Genomic DNA, 12,046 nt, shown 5'->3' on the forward strand with positions numbered 1-12,046 from the left:
TGCCGTCACAGGCTCTGACTCATCTGCTTACACTGCTGTTGAATCTACAGTGGCAGTGGGTAGTTATCCGATTTTTGTCAATGCCGTCACAACATTATGTCTGATACAAATAGGGGATAAATTACTTTTGTTTTCATGCCGGTTCTGGAAGTGCAAATTAAAGCACAAACTAAAATGCTGCTATCTCTCAAAGTTCACATTTCTCCAAATTCTGCAGTGCATTTACCAACCAAAAAAATAATAATGTACAAAGTATATACATTAGGTAAAGTGAGTACATAATGCATGTATTAGTGAAACTAATATATGGGGGGAAAGGATTATATTAGAGGAAGTTGCTTGCCAAAAATGTGTATATTAAGAGAAACCTGTGTTCACACAGAGGGTGGGAGTTCCTTTGAGCCTGGGTAAATACTTCAGCCTGAAGTTATTAGGATATCTTCTGCTGTTCAGATTTAATACCCCAACAAAGTTTTTACATGGGGCTCAATAGATACTATGTGATCCCACTTTCCAGCAACCATGTGAGGTTTTCATGCATAGTAAGAGTTTCAGCTCTCTCCTAGTCCTGCTTTAGAGAAGCTGCTCTCTGTCTGCATCAGTCAGTGCCAGCTGGCAGCGTCCTGTGCTCTCCCCACAGCTTTCCCAGCAACATCTTTAAATCCCTGTTCACTGCATCTCTGGCATATCACGTTCATCTGCTTCTGCCTCCTGTCCTGCTGTCTGAGAGACCAGGCCTCCCTCGGCTCTTTCTCCAAGCTGTGCATTTCCCTGCTTTGCCTTTGATCATGGAAAAGCTGCCCTGGAAATGAATTAGGAATGCATAGGCTAGGCTGCTAAGGAAGAGACCAGGCTTGGAGGAATTTTTCAACATCATGCATTCAGGATGATTTCTGCTCATGGTGGTATTGGGATGGTTATTATAATTACTATATTTCTTAAATTTGTATACCACCCTATACTCACAAGTCTCGGGGCCGTTCACAAGATGCATGTTGTTAAGTTGTTAAAGTTACATTTAATGCACATCAAATGCTGGTTTTGAATGCATAGCATTTAAAATGCTGTAAAGGAAAGTTTACCGTAGCCAAGAGGTTCCACTCTGGCAAAAGCGTCAGAGGGGGCTTGTGTTTTTCCATTTCAGTGAGATGTTACCTGATGATTCAGCACCAGAAAGAGGGGCTGCAGAGCTCTCACAACAGAAAGATGAGACTTGCAAAGCCAATTTATGTGCTAGAGGGACCAGAAAGAGGGAAGTTTATTTAACCACTTAAAGAACTGAAGCCCATTGCTTGCCTGTAATGCATCAACTTGTTATTTTGTAACATTTATCTTATTATAACTAATATTGAAGACTTTTCTGCAGTACAGATTTATCTTGGCTTTTAAGCAATCCTGAATGAGGCAGAATGGGTCATGGGGCTGAGTAACTCCAGGCTGCTCCAAGCTTTCAAACTGTGACACCTGCCATGTGTTCTGCAGCAGACAGGGTGTTCCAGTTTTGTTGCAGTATAGCCCAAGTGTGTCCCTCCAGACACTGAGGAAGCAATGCGGATCAACTAGTAAAGTGGAATGATGTGTGGACAGTCTAATACAAACCCACCACTAACGCACTGTTATGGTATCAACAATATGGCACAGAATGCACCCACACAAAAAGGAAACCCAGTCTGGAAGGGCCCATAGAATCAAGCATGAAATGATTGTAAAATGTTTTTGGCTCAGCCGTAGTTTTCAGATCTTGGGATTAGGAAAACCATAAGAGACAAATATGTAGGTTCTCTGACCTAAGAAGAAGTAAACATCTAATCCCCTTAATCTATTTATCTCTTCCAAACATTCTCCACAGCAGCTCTGTTTGTCATGGTGGAGCATGGTCGTGACAAGTAGACAAATATTCTGAAACAGATAATTTCTTCCAAATCCCCAATCTAATAAAGGCAGGGCCTCACAGTACCAGTGTGGCTTACTCAAGTGTTTCACAGGTCATGATACCCTTCCCAGCACTAGCTAAATTGTCAAGCAAAGTAAGTGTTGCCCCAAGGCAGGAAATTGTTGATTACTGATTGACCTCAGTTGTGGGCGTTGGTGATTCTTTTTACAAGTTTCATTCTGAACTAGCTGCCTCTGTGTTTTAACTGTTAAAGCCACAGCAGGGTTTTGGGGTTTTCATTTTTGTTTTTAAATTGTCCTTCCCTCCCCTACTGAGATCCTGATGGGGAGGATCTCACGCTCTGTTTAGGGGGCAGGGGAACCCCACTGGTGCCAATAAGATTTTTTTTCTATCACGAATTGTAGCACATGACAAATGTTGACAGGATAATAGCTAAAGAGAGGAGGGTTGAACCTCCCCTCCCCAACCATGCTATATGATTACATAACATGATGTGGGCTGTTGGTATTCGTCTGTCTCAAGAGACAATGGAGTGCGCCTCGGGTGAAGTCAAACTGCTGCATTAACAGCATCGAATTGACCTCCATGAGGTGCTAGCCTGGACAGTGTGCATGGAGGTCCTGGGCTGCTCAGACAACAAGACCCCTCTCTTGGACTCACTTATGTGTTCCAAAGGAAAGCAGAGCAGTAGTTTTGGCACCAGCTTGGCTGCAAGACAGGGCACCATCCAACCTTTTTAGGAACGCCACTCTGGATTTGTGTAGAGCAGGGAGGTCCAGCAGGTCGATCGGGATCTACTGGTTGATCCTATGGAGGCTCCAGTCAATCGCGGTCTCCTTTTCCTTTGCAGTGGCATAAGAGCTTTTGGCCTCACCCCATCCTCCATCCGCACATGATCGCTAGAGTGGGAGACGGAATTTTCGCTGTGAGGCTGTTTGTTCTCTTAGCGTTTTTTTTAGTGAGCGACTTCTCCCCTTTGCCCCTTTCTCCTTTACTAAATTCCCACACATTCCTTTCCTTACAAAAAAGCTCAACAACTTTGACCTGAACTCTTGGGAGTTGGACATCCCTAGCGCATAGAGTTTGTTTCATAGCCTTTTCTTCTCCCGTATATCTCCCACAAGGCAGAGGAGGTTTAGGATCAGAGTTTTCCTTCTCCTAGTTGGCCTCCCTTCCCAGGCTGACAACCTTCTGCCCCTGACTTCTACAGCACATGCAGAAACTTCTTGACCATTGCACTCACTATTGGTCTTGTCCACTCAGTCTGCCGAAGCCTGTCTTCACATACAGTGGAAGACCCTTACTCACCAAGGATTTGAGACCCATTGGCTACCCTCACCTGGTTTAGCCAGCCAGCTGAAGCCATTTCCCTTTTAGCCCAGAAGAAACACTATCCCTCAAATTTTTTTGCTGTTGTCAATATTAGTAGTTCAATTCTTCAAAATAAAGCCTGATAAACTAACAAGCACTTTATTTAGTATTCTTGGAAACCACTGATGTAAACTTTTGCTTCTGGCTCCTGCTGGTGCTGCCTTTCTTCGACAGCTGCACATGGCGACTGCTTCGCCCTGTAAGCTCTCTTCCGCTCTACATTGTACCACCAATTTTCTGAATGTGATTGCAAGTGGTTTTTGTTGTTGTTGTTTTCACTGATGTGGTGAAAATTGTAGAATTAGCATCAGGAGTTAGCCTTCTTTCGTCAGATGTCTCTCATAAATGAAAATCCATTTCCCCCACCAGGTCAACTAAGCTTATGAACAAGCTCTTACTGAGTACTTGTGACTGTCTCTGCAGAACTGGCACTGACAGGGCTAAGAGAGTTCCAGCCCACATCTCCTTCTATTCAATTATCTCCCTCATAGGCCTGACATCTGTCTCCCTGTTGCGTGTGGAACAAAAGTATCCAGAAAAATGAACTGGTCTCTACTCGCAACCTGCAATAGCCCCAGAAAACATCTACAAAACATCACCAGAAAACTGTATTTATGTGAGAGTGATATTTAAACAACCCCTGCCAGCCTTTTTCTACCTGTTGCTAGTCAGAAATAGCTTTAGATCCCCAGGCACAACTTTCTTATCTGTGCTTTCAGAGAACTGTTGTTTGGCAAAACAGGATATGTTCGCTAAAGACAGGGCGGGGGGTAGATGTTGTCATATGAACATGCTAAGCAGGCTTGGGAACTGACTATACGCACCTTCTTATCTGAAGTTGTTGAGTCATCTCGATCAGCAATGAAAAGAGAAAACATCAATTTTCTGCTGCTGTATTTTCAGCTGAACAGACAATAGCATGTTCAAAATGGCTGCTTTGCTTCACTTGAATTTAGATGTAGTCCTACAATTTTGCTGTTGGCATGGCCACTAACAGCCATTTTTGGTCGTCCAAAAATGGAGCAGCAGAGAGGGCAAATTGATCATTCTTCAAGTGAGAAGCAGGAAGGAGGGGAGGCCCTTGTTTATCACCTCAAGCTGTTTGCCTTCCATGCCTTGCCTTCCATTTTCTCCACAGTGTGAATTAGCAGCAAATTTTGCCAGACATGTTATTTTTCTTTTTGCAGATGAAAACCCTTCTGTATAGATTTATTGGGGGGGGGGGCATTGTTTACCTGTTATATATGTGTTTTTCCATGAACAGCTTCTTTTTTTAAGCCCTTGTTGATAGAATGAAGGTTCTGGGTTAGTTTGAACAAAGAGCTTTCACAGTCATTGGATGCAATCCAGACTATTTAAGTACAATTGATTTCAGTCATGGGAGAACAATAGGGGCATTCTTAACTTTCTGAGGCTGAAATCAATAGGACTCTCAATGTGTTCTAATTGTGACTGTGCATCACACATATTATGCTTTTCTAGTACTTGATTTCCAGGTGGGAATAATTTTTTCTTAAGATGCTCATTTGGGTCAAATGTAAATACAGCTTGAAGTGGGAGGCCTCCTGTACCTATGGAGACTCTCCACATGTCTGAGAACTCTGAAAAATCTCATTCTGGCTGAGTTTCTGCCCCTTCTCCGCTGTCCTATGTTGTACCCTGACTTCCAGCTTTGCAACAGTTCTTTAGATAGCTTTTTCAGGTGTGAGTGCTTTGTTGTTGTTGTTGTTTAGTCGTTTAGTCGTGTCCGACTCCTCGTGACCCCATGGACCAGAGAACGCCAGGCACTTCTGTCCTCCACTGCCTCCCGCAGTTTGGTCAAACTCATGCTGGTAACCTCGAAAACACTATCCAACCATCTCATCCTCTGTCGCCCCCTTCTCCTTGTGCCCTCCATCTTTCCCAACATCAGGGTCTTCTCCAGGGAGTCTTCTCTTCTCATGAGGTGGCCAAAGTACTGGAGCCTCAGCTTCACAATCTGTCCTTCCAGTGAGCACTCAGGGTTGATTTCCTTCAGTATGGAGAGGTTTGATCTTCTTGCAGTCCATGGGACTCTCAAGAGTCTCCTCCAGCACCATAATTCAAAAGCATCAATTCTTTGGCGATCAGCCTTCTTTATGGTCCAGCTCTCACTTCCATACATCACTACTGGGAGAACCATAGCTTTAACTATACGAACCTTTGTTGGCAAGGTGATGTCTCTACTTCTCAAGTTGCTGTCTAGGCCTGTCATTGCCCTTCTCCCAAGAAGCAGGCGTCTTTTAATGTGAGTGCAGCTACACCTTATTCAACAGTGATTGGCACAAAATTTCACTATTTGTGGGTAGGGTCATAGATACTAAGTTTGCTTCTGCTTTCTCAAGTGGGGAAGCTTTTCGGCCCAGCAGGCCAGAGCCTTTGACAAGGTGGGTGCGACAACCCACTAATGTCATTATTACCTAAGATGATTGACAGGTAAATGGTCCTTTCAATCCATCAAAGCTCTGTCACACAGTGCTGCCTAAGCACCCAATATCCAGTTGGTTGTCGGGCACTTGGGAACTGCAGCACAGGGGCTTTTCTGCTCCTGTAGCACCAAGCATTGAAACTCCTGGTAAAACAGAGGTTTTATGCCCTCCATTTTAGCAGCAGTTTCCATGGAAACCACTTGGTGAAATTCAAAGAAGGTGTGCTCCAGCAAAGGAATGCTTTACGCTGCTGCTCCTTTATAGTCATGTCAATGTCCGTTTCGCCATGGTTTAGGGGAAATGGCCTGGTGGGTCCAGTATGGGTCCAGTATTCTGACAGGCAAAGTCTAGCTCATAAACCGGAGTTTTCCCAGTTTTTAGGGAATTGGGGAATTCCCTGGGAAGAGGGATTGGTTGATAAATCACTCCAGGAATTGTGGCTCTGAGGGAAATAAGAATCACCTAGCCACTCTCAGAACCTTTAAAAAATGCAGTTCCCAGGTTTATTTGGGGGAAAGCTATGGCTGTTTAAAGTGGTATGATACTCCTCCAAAGATATGGCGTAGATGGGGCCTAAGTCCTCTGTGAGCAAATATTTCTTCAGTTACCACAGTTGCTGATTTTGAATAGAAAGCATACACATAGATTCCCCAAACTGTACAATATTTCATACCACTGTTAACTTTGTAGACATTCTTATCAGCTCAATCTTCATGGGAAAGCCCCATTTTTCTGCAGCCTGACTCTTGTCGAACACTGTCCCACAAAAGCCCTGATTGTTATGGTCAACTATTTTCATCACAAACATAGAAAAAGTAACGCTGGATCAGACCAAAGGTCCATATCAGTAGTGGTGAAGGAGAAATTAAATTCATTGAAAGAGGAACCTACCTCACACTTTCCTAAACAATACAGAAACCAAAACACAGCGCTATTTTGAAACCCACAAACCCCTGCATTTTGCGGCACAGTACTACAGCCAAGAAATGTGCACAGAAATGCACTTACTAGGATAAAGTGTCCCTACAAATGCATATATTAGTGAAAAGAACATTTACAAATTCGTTACCTATGGGGAAATTGCTTGGCAAAAATGTACGTATGAGAGAAAATTGCATGGAAATGTGTATATTAGGAGACATTTGTACTAAAATGCTTATGAATTCTCATGAGGGTTAAAAAAACATACCCAGAATATCACAAACTGATGTGTAGAACTGAGCTTAAGGCTGAGAAAATGAAGAACTGACAGAAACAGAAACTGACAGATTTGCCCATCGTAATTCACAGCGGCCAACCAGATATCTAGGGGGAAAGCAGGACCAGAGCACAACAACACTCTCCGTGAAATAACATGTTTGGATGCTGGTACTTCTTACCTGCCTGAATCTGCTAAAGCAGCAAGAGATGCACTTCTTCAATTAAGGCTCTAGGGGCAGGGGCAGTTGTTAACACACATGGGAAAATCTGCTTCTTGCTTAGATTTTTGGAGCATTTTTAGGAAGACCTTGCCAGGGCATTTACTTCTGTTAATATGAAACCTCTATGAGGATGGAATGGTGGGTGTTGGGGTATATTTATGAATTAAGGAAAACTGATTAAAGGTGATTGTGTGGATCCCATTCTGTTTTTTTCAGGTTGCTCAGTGCTGATTTGGGGCATGTGTGCTATACTGCTTTGGATGCTCAAGGCAAGCAAGTAATTGCTTAGTAACTTTATCATCATCGTGTGGCTTTAGAAAATTTTGATGCCAGAAGGCAGCCTAAAATATATATTAAATAACCAAGCAATTATCCTTGATATGGTGTGTTGTTGTTGTTTTTTTAAAAAAGCTTCCAGCTTCCTGGTTGTGGATTTGCATCAGCGGACATCTACAAGATCTTCTCCCTCCCACAAAATAATTAGAACTGGACCTGTTTAAAAATTGTTCAAAGGATCATTGTAATAACACAACACTTGGTGCTTATCCTTCTGGAAATATTAATCTGCCGCTACAATCATCAATCTTGATGTTGCATGACAGATGGTTCTGAAAGATATTGGACAATTAAATAAGAATATACTGTAAATGATTTATTGCCTCCACGGATGTTCAGCAGTGTGTAGGAAGGGAGTAGAGATTATTTAGATACTAGGTCCTCTAAATACACAAGTGCCCCTGTTTTCATCCCTGAATTATTTTTGTGTGGGTATGGCCTCATCACTAACAACATGAATCATCCCACTTTATGTGATGGATTCCAAAAGGGGTGCAATTTTTATGCCTCGCTACACTCTTATTTCCTTGTGACCATATAAACATTAGCATAAGTTCAGAATAGAGGAAGGAAGTAGCTTTTCATTTTAGTTGTGCAAAGGTCGGAAGTTGCCACCATATACATATATTGGTCTCTTCTCTCAGTTTCCATGAGCTCAGATTGTAAGCAAACTGCTAGAAACATCTCCTCTTCCCCCTTCCTTTCTGAAAATTATATTTGAATTCAGTTTAATCTCTGTTTGCTTTCAGTTGGACGTGTAGACCCATAGATGGCTATGTTAAACACAACCCTTCTAGAACCTTGAGGCAGATAGCTTGTTGTTATTATTTGGCTTGCAAGCCACTTTACAGACATAAAATAGCTAAAATTAATTTAAAAACCAGACAAGAACAACCAAGTATAGGTTTTTATAAACCCTAAAATGAATACCTAATGCCTGCATTTTCATCCGGCTGGAAAAGTCTGTTGAAACACACACAAAAACTCACGTTTTTTAATTATTTCCTAAAACTACAGATAGCGGGCACCTGTTGTATCCCAACAGGGGTGCTGTTACACAGAGTGTATGTGTAAAAATTATATGCTTGTTAGACAGATGGCTTGTCATATGAGTAGCACACCTTATCACTTACGGTACAAACATCATCTCCCTGGAAATATATTTCAGAGTGAGAAGGAATGTGCTATACTGTGATTGAAATCAAGGAGCTGTAAGCAGTGTTAATCATACTCAGAGCAGATCCATATGAAATTAATGGAGATGAATACCTTAGGTCCTTTAAAAACAAAACAATGAATCTACTCAAATTTTACTGGGTCTGCTCTAACTAGAACCTGGTTGAGTATTACCCAAAGGCAGCATGTATTACATCCTCAGTAAAATGCAATGTGTTTGTTGGGGCAATACAATAAAACTCATCTGGATGTGTAATCTCTGGCTATGACAGAGAACTCTTGGAATATCTGGATCCATTCATCACACTGGCCATATGAAATGACCTTAAACCAAGTCACACCACTTACCCAGCACCATTCAATAAGACTGGCAGCAGTCTTCTAAAGCCTTAGGCAGAGGTCCCTAGGCCTGAAACACTCTGAATGCAAATCACATCCTCTGCTGCTGAGTTTGACACCTTCCTAAATTGCTTTGGATAATTTAGCACTCCCTCAGCATTGTTGTCCAGGCTTTCCTGTTGAATTCTGGGAGAGTGATCACACTTTTATTTCATTTTCTGCTAAGAACAGCATTGCTCTGGTGATGTTTTCCAGAGGCTGAGGTAGGAAAGGAATGTGCTGTACTCTCGCTGACCATCAAATGTACATGTTATTTATATTACCCAATGATGCTGAAAGTTGCCAAGACAGATGGCCTCTCTAAAACTAAGATGCTGTGGAGGCCTATTTATCTTGTCAACTTTGTTGAGTTGGCAGACTGACGCTACTTAGTATCATGATGTAAATGAAAAGTGGGAGAATTCTGAAACAATTAGGCACAAGATTAAGCCATGCTGAAAGGATGTAGTTATGTTGGTCAGAAATCTACATACAGTGCTGTTTTTCTAGAAAAAGAGGTGCCGGAACCTGTCTGCAAAGCAATATATTATCTAGAAATTATTATATCTCTATACAAACAAATGATACTTCATCTGGGCAATGCCATAGTTCTATAAATGCAGAATGCTTTAAATGTATGGTGCGGATGGGACTAGTGATAGAAGATGGCGGTTCTGGCCCCACCCACCACCTGCTGCAGCATCCAGCCCACTGTTTGGCATTCAGCACCTGACAGACTTTCCTCCCCAGAGAATATGGCCCTTGGAGAAGAGGATAGTTCCCCACCACTGTGCAAAGCAGTGGGCGGTTTTACTAGATGTAAAGCTTTGCTAAAATGTAGAGTGCTCTATACTCTCCTAATTCAGTTTTCAAATGAGACTTCATTAGATTTCCACTTGGATACTAATTCAGTTACAGTGGCAAAAAGCTAATTAACTGCTAGCTTCCAATCCTGTTTGTTGACCACATCCCCTGCATCTCAAAAGTACAATCAGATGCCGCTGTTCGCTCTATTGAAAGCTTGCCATCAGCTGTGATCCTTCTCTCTTCATGGTTTCTCATATTCCATCTATCACTGTCATGTTGCTTCTCAGTACAATAGTTCAATCATCTGTCTCTTCCCCTGTCTCTACAGCTAAAGCTGTCATTCCTGCTTTTCACCTCCCCCTTCCCCAAAGGCAAGTGCTTCTTTCCAGCCTTCTCACCACACAAGTCCATGGCAAAAAAGAGAGATAACACACAACACTTTCCTATTCTGACCAGGCAAACACTACAAACAGGAAAGAAAATGTGAGAGAGGAAAAATGAATTCCGTTTTCCCCATGGAAGATATCAGACAGATCAATACCCATGATGCCTGTGCCACTTCTTCAGGAAGTGCATCTGAATAAGGTCAAATAGAGGTGACACAATTAAAGTCTAGGGGAAACAGACAAAATAATCAAAAAGGCACTGTGTCTGGATAGAATTCACTATCCAGGGGAAATGGCTGGTCTTTTGACAAAATATGCAACTTTTCTTGAGCAATGCACTGGAAGAGAGCCAACATGCTGTTGTGAAGAGTGGGGTGATTGAAAAAACAATCCTCCTGTCAGACTGGGGATATCTTCTCACTCACCCAAATTGAGGATATTCCACCATTCTTCAGCAGAATATCTTTCCTTTCAGCAAAGTAAGCGACTCACGTATATGCCAAACAAAGCTTCAATAATAAAGAAAATTGTAAACTGAAGAAACGAAAACAACATCATGAGGCGAGAATGACAGTTGGTCTCTTTAACTGAACCTAACCGAACACATGAAGGGAGGGGCCGATTCCGGAGAACAACACAAAAGCCCCACCCACCAGATGTCAGACACCCTACTATTCAAATTTGGCCCCCGTGTTTTTCTAACACATACCAGCATTTTTTTAAAGGGAGGATTTGCCATTTTGTTGCCTATTCACTTGGCTTGAGGAGAGGCTTTTTGCAGCCCAACATCTTGAATGTTTGGGTGGCATCTGTAGACTTGGCCAATAATCTGCTCACCCTGATATTCCAAGAGTTCCAAGAACTCTTGGAATATCTGGATCCATTCATCACACTGGCCATATGAAACGACCTTAAACCAAGTCACACCACTTACCCAGCACCATTCAATAAGACTGGCAGCAGTCTTCTAAAGCCTTAGGCAGAGCAGCTGAATGCTGCAGAATTCTCTGCTTCTGTCCTTTGTTTATTGTTCTTCAACTAATTACTGATCAATCAGATGGCCTATCTTATGCTATGACAAGAGCATTAAACAGTTTTGGGTGCATGTCCTTGTCAAAAGTTTTTTGGAACTATAAATATACAGTGTGTTCGGATTCCAGGGGCTAGGAGTAAACAGACTTGTAATGCAGGAAAGTAAGTAGTGGGATCCCCCAAGGATCTGGTTTGAATGCTAAACTCTGTGCTATTGTTCATAAATGAGTTTATAATAATAATATAATATAAATTATATAATATAAGATAAGATAATTATATAATATAATATAATAATAAATAATGTTTATTTATTGAAACAAAACTTACTGCTTCATTGTAAGAAAATTTCATAAGCAATTGATCAGGATGCTCACTGTTTATTGAGCCTTCTGATTGGTTTGAGCAGAAGTTGTACAATTTCCATCAATGGGTATCCCACACTTCCTTGTTCCTGCAAAAAAAAGTGGTGTATTTCTTTGAAATAGGTTTGTTGTGCAAAAGCTTCAGGGTGCTTTAATCTACTCTAATTGTGCGAAGGCGGGTGTATGATTGAATTCCTCCTGCAAAACAGTGACAGACTGGAAGCTACAAAGAAGTGAAATATCACTTTATACATGCATCATGGTGTATAGAGGGAGTGGGAGAGAGTTGATGGTGCATAAGGCAATAATATTAGGGTAGCAATGTCAGTGCAAGAAATAAATCCAAGTTTCTGTAACAGCAAGGTGCCAAACGAAATTAAAGGGGGGGCTAGGAGAATAAGAAAGCAGGAAGCCTGGCTGATTTCTTAACTGC

At 41.9% G+C, this 12,046-nt stretch overlaps 1 long non-coding RNA gene across 1 annotated transcript in view; it reads right to left on the reverse strand.

Moving 5' to 3' along the window:
- LOC309367990 overlaps positions 1-11,028 on the reverse strand; it is a 55,887-nt gene extending 44,859 nt beyond the window's left edge. Inside the window, exons 1-3 of the long non-coding RNA XR_014167458.1 lie at positions 10,642-11,028; positions 2,627-2,793; positions 1,083-1,233 (exon numbers count right to left, since the gene is read on the reverse strand). This is a non-coding gene — a long non-coding RNA (uncharacterized lncRNA). The remainder of the gene's footprint in view (positions 1-1,082; positions 1,234-2,626; positions 2,794-10,641) is intronic.
- Between the last annotated feature and the right edge of the window lie 1,018 nt (positions 11,029-12,046).

The sequence above is a fragment of the Podarcis melisellensis genome, assembly GCF_964234715.1.
Source record: "Podarcis melisellensis genome assembly, chromosome: 4".
Taxonomy (NCBI): Eukaryota; Metazoa; Chordata; class Lepidosauria; order Squamata; family Lacertidae; genus Podarcis; species Podarcis melisellensis.